A 6,000-nucleotide genomic window follows, 5' to 3' on the forward strand; every position below is an offset into this window, starting at 1 on the left:
GTTGCCCACCCCTGATTATTTGTTCAGTTTGTGGGGAAAGATTCAGTCTTAAAGCATCTGTATAGCCACAGGAGAACTCATACTGGAGAGACACCATTTAGTTGTTCAGTTTGTGGGAAAGGATTCATGATGTCACATCTTAAGAAACACAATAACTCATACTGGAGAGAAACTATTTAGTTGTTCAGTTTGTGGAAAGGTTTTCATTAAGAAAGGAAATCTGAATAGACACATCAGAAGAACTCATACTGGAGATGAACATTTTTGTTGTTCAGTTTGTGGAAGGGTTTTCATTAAGAAAGGAAATCTGAATCGCCACATGATAACTCATACTGGAGAGAAACCATTTAGTTGTTCAGTTTAAGTGGAGAGTAGACTTGAAAAGAAGGAGAACAGTATACACAATAGGAACCCCATGTACTTTTACTAAGCCGTATACTCCATAGGAACCCCATGTACTTTTTTTTGGAAGACACAGAATGATTATGAGTTGGCTATCACTGGAGCCAGACCCTCTTTGCTGGTATCTGGAGCTTCAAATGGGATTTGGAAGATGTATTAAACCAGTGGTTCTCAACCAGGAGTCTGTGGATGAATGCTATAATCTAATCTTGTGTATTTTGCTTTTAAAGCTGCAGAAGGAGAGATCAAATATGCTGTATGGAAGCTACTAAGGGCAACTATGTGTTTTATATGAACCACCCTCCTGTTGACCAGAGGGTTTCAACCACTCTGTCATGCACAAAGGATCATTGATTACATTAGATTAGATGTATTGTCATTGTACAATTAAATTAAGTTCAGTGTTATTGTACATTATTGTTATAAAGTGTTATGGATATGGGTATAATTAATGTAGGTATGACTACAGTGTTAGACAATCGCAGGCAGTGGATAAGTATGGATTGAGTATAGACAAGAGTTCATATGGTATAGAACCCTGAAGAAGTCACGTTTGTTTTGAAATGTTAGTGATTATTTTGCCCGCTATTAAATATTTTTCTAAAGGAATACCTTCCTTTTTGACTATATGGTCCTTATCGGAGTAACACCGGTCCTCATCTGAACCGGTTTAGAGCATGAACTCTAAAGTTCATACGATATATAGGTTGAGTATAGGTAACAGAATTCAGAGTTCTAGCGCTCGTCACCAACGCGAGAGAGAGGAGAGGCCGCCCGCAGCGGAAGTGCAGACATCCAGATTGTAATAAATGACAATAACAATCCGCTGATTGTGCTAACATCAAAATTACAAACATCTCAAAACAAACTGGTCAGACTACTGCTTGACCTTACTCCTAGAACCCACCTCACCCCTGCCCACTTTGACAACCTAGGATGGCTTAGAGTAGACGACAGAGTACAGCAACTTGCAATGGGCCTGGTCTACAAGATACACTACACGACCAAGGTACCCATGTACATGACAAAATACTTCCCAAAGGTCAGTGAATACCACGATCACAACACCAGAGGGAGCTCCACAAATCATGTTAAACCCAGATTCGGCTCAAACAAGGGACTAAACACGTTTCGCAATTATGCCACATCAATGTGGAACGCCCTACCCAAAGCTGTAAAGGAATGTGAATCACTACCCACTTTCAAAAACACTCTCAAAAAACACCTAAGGGAGACTGCAACTCGAAACTGGCCCCTGTAAATGTCCGAACACAACCCCCTCCAATGTACAGTAAATTACCAAGTATGGTCTTGTCAATAATCCAATGTACAGTTTTGTTTGTACAGTTGTACAGTGTCCCCCACCCACCCCTCCTACCCAACCCCCCCCCCCCCCACTCCTACCCACCCCCCCCCACCCACTCCTACCCAACCCCCCCACCCACCCAACCACCTCCAATGTACAGTCCCCCCCCACCCCCACCTACCCAATCCAATGTACAGTTTCTACGTCAAATGTATATACTATTTTTTTTTTTCTGGACTCTTTTTGTATCACAAACAGTACTGTAATTGCAAATCTGGTATGTCATAAATGTATAGATGTAGCAGTACTGTCTATCTGTATGTCATGTTACGATGAATTGAAAATGGGGGACCCTGATGTAAACAAGACGAAAGTCTTTCTCTGGTCTGCATCCCCTTAACAATTGTATGTATTGAGCTGTACTGTACTGTACCCATTCTGCAATATGTTAATAAAGTTTTCAATCAATTCAATCAACAACAATGCCACCGAAGAAAGTTCCCACAACTGTTGAGATGGACGAGATAAAAAAAATCTCTCGACTTTCTTACGGGGGAAATTTCTGCTGTCAGGATGCAACAGAATAATATCCTGGAGTTAGTGGAGGAAGTCAAAGCCTTGAGGCTGGAGAACGTGGAGAAGGAGAGAAGGATTGTCTACCTAGAAAGCAGAGTGGCGGATCTGGAGCAATACACTCTAATGAACAACATCATTGTGACCGGTGTTCCTACTCCCTGCCACGATATGAGTGCCCCCACGTGACCGTTCCCGTGAACGCGCATTCTCCGCTGCTGCTGTGGCGTCAGTCACTGTCTAAGACAGTCATATTATATTAATACATAGTGTTACAAAGGATCAGATTAAACCGAATATATATATTTATTGATTGATATATATTGCATAGTATTTGTATATCGTTTGATATCCCTTGTATATTCCTTGTACATATACACGGAATATCCCTTTAGCCTAGTACAGACCATAATATTTCATTCTCCTATTGGACAGCGGTCCACAGGCGCCAGGGCCATGCCTCCAGAGTCAGGTTCAAAGCCACCGTCAAGACATGTCTGTACATGCCCGGCCTTGCCCAAGAATACGAGACAGAAATGAGGTTGGCACTAGATTGTTCGCCGTGCATATAAATATGGCGCAGGTGAATACAGAAGTAGAGTTACCAATAAGTTGAAGCCTCACCCACGATACAACGTGCAGTGAAGTATGGCCTGTTTGGCCCCAAATAGAGCATTGAGACCGCGTGCGAATTAATAACTGAAGTGTCAGAGTTTGGCGCTATACCGTCGAGTGCGACATATTTCTATTAAGTCAGTAATAGTCTATTTGTGTATAGTGTATTGTGCGGCTAAAGTTCTACAGTGACCAGCATCACCAACGCTTCCTCGTACCAGCTAGAGTGCTTATCCAGGCTGGGCTGCTTTCATGGCGCTTTCACCCGAGGAGACCTAGACGAGGATCGTGTGGACATGTACACTGGATTAATCTACCCGACGACTGCATAGCCATTTACGGCTGGATTATATTTGTTTTGGTCCTGTGATTTATGGAGCGGAGAATCGCCGACGCCTACACGTGTGTGGGATTTACCCTGTGAGGAGCCACGTCGAGTCTGCGCCTCAGAGAGCCTGAGGCAGGCTAGCTTTCTTCACTGTGGAGCTACAGTCTACGGAGAACAGCTGTATTCGTCTGTGGATCAAGAGACTATTGCACCGTCTCCTGTACTTGGAGTCTCCTTAGTCATCGTTGACCAGACTCTCTACTACCGACAGATCCTCTACCCCTGCTGGCTTACAACCGGGGGGACCCTTCAGTATCTCCCGCTATATATATTACCAGTGCACCATAGATATAATTCCCTAAGATTCAGGTCGTATAATTACCTCCTGCGTAACCAGAGAATGGACATTCATTATTGATTTGCCTACGCACATTCCTTTGCCTTACAAGTGCATTCAAAGTATAATAGAGAAGTATATTATGTACCTTTTGCTGCAATAAATACTTAATTATAACTTTGTGTGGAACCGATTTATTGTGGGAAGTGTTCATCATATTTATATATCATGTACTGTATGGCCAGTAATTAAAGTACATAAAGCGGTAGTGGTTTAATGATACCATACTTATCAATACAGTCAGGGAATTGTACCCCTCAGTTACACATAGTATGTACAGTTTCATATTAATGAGTTCGCAGATATGGGGCGTCAGTCACTGTCTGAGTAGTCCGTTTCATATGAATGTGCTTATAGATGCAGCCTTAGGGGTAGTGCTGTAGGCTTAGAATCAACAATTAGTTGCAATGAAACAGAGTATATAAGGAGCTATCTGTACTGTAAAGTGCAAACAATGTGCAAGAACAATCTACACAAGCTATGGGCTATATACGGATACTGTATACTCTGTTTGTCTGTCAAAGCAAGACACGTTGCTTCCGCGCCTCAACACACACACACACGGCTGGACAATTTCTCATCGATTCTCTTATTTTTGTGGAAATAATTGTAAATAAACTAAGTGTTCTGTTTATACGTTCCATATCTTTGTGAGTGCTTTTCCCCCCCACGCAATGCAGATATATTGTTTAACTTGTGCCTCCTCATTCATGCATATTTACAGAAAAGGTTATTACATTAATATATTAATATTTCATTATTACATTCCTACGGTAGGTATTTCTACTCCCAAACGTGAACAGTACACTGCTCACATATTTAAGTAGTGCATTCTTAGGTGGTACTTGAAATACACTTTGCTATTCAATTTACTGTGTCGAGATTAGATTAGATTCAAATGTATTGTCATCACGCAGCAGAAGTACAGTACAACGCAAAGGTGTTTGGTAACAGTAAAGTGCAATAGTGATATACAACGTACAGGTGATTAACTTCCTTGGTATAAAATATATAAATGAGTACTACTGAGTAATCAGATGTATGTACAGTGTTATAGTATTATTGTGTATGTCATACTGGCCAGCAGCGTAACTAGTAAGAGTAGTTCCATTAGGGTTTCAGACACACACGGCGGGGTTTGAAAGCTCGGCGTTGCTAATAAACATTTTAAATAATTTTTATAAACTGGTCAACACTGCTCAAAACTGCTGTATTTCCGTATTTGGCTGCCTGGTGCGCCTGCGCTGTGAACAACGCCGGAAATAATGCAGTGTTGACCAGTTTATAAAAATTATTTAAAATGTTTATTAGCAACGCCGAGCTTTCAAACCCTGCAGTGTGTGTCTGAAACCCTAATTGAAACATGGGTACCTTTGAAATTTATATCTGATATATTTCGGACCCATCCCGAGCTTTTAAGCAGTGCTTGGTGGTCCAAATTTATGGGGGTAGATTTCTATCAAAAATAAACAAACTCAAAAGTAGAATCCACAATCATAAAAACGATCCACAGACACACCTCAGAATCCACAATCGTAAAAACGATCCACACACACCTCAATTTGTGTTGCACAAATCATAAAAACACGCTTGGTTGCACGCACGCTAACGACGCTACGTGCATGCGCTCTCCGAGGCGTGTGCGCGCGCTCCCGCGCATGCGCATACATGTTCCCTCGCATAAGGAGAGCCCCTTTCGTGATTGCGATACGCGTGCAAGCCAGGGGCTTTTGAATACGCAGTCACTCGCAGCTCCCTAGTAGCCAGGCTAATTTGTATGGGGGTAGATTTCTATCAAAAATAAACAAACGCAAAAGTAGAATCCACAATCGTAAAAACGATCCACACACACACACCTCAGAATCCACAATCGTAAAAACTATCCACACACACACACCTCAATTTGTGTTTCACAAATCATAAAAACACGCTTGATTTGCTTAGATTTACGTACGGAATTCTAAAAACAGCTTGATCTGATTAGATTTACGTACGGAATTCTAAGGACACGCTTGATCAACTTGGAGTTACGTACGGAATTTTGAGACAAATATTTCGCTGTTTTCCCCGTGGGGATTCGTGTGTGACGCTTCTTCTTCTTAGAGGTCTATCAAAAATAAACAAACGCAGAAGTAGAATCCACAATCGTAAAAACGATCCACACACACACACCTCTCAATCTGTGTTTCATAAATCATAAAACACGCTTGATTTGCTTAGATTTACGTACGGAATTCTAAGGACACGCTTGATCTGCTTGGAGTTACGGACAGAATTTTGAGACAAATATTTCACTGTTTTCTCCGTGGGGATTCGTGTCTGAAGCTTCTTCTTCGGCGCTACCGAACACGGCCCGAGGTGTCTTTGGCTCATGAGCGC

The sequence above is a fragment of the Notolepis coatsorum genome (genome assembly GCF_963971535.1).
Source record: "Notolepis coatsorum genome assembly, chromosome: 10".
NCBI classification, from domain to species: Eukaryota; Metazoa; Chordata; class Actinopteri; order Aulopiformes; family Paralepididae; genus Notolepis; species Notolepis coatsorum.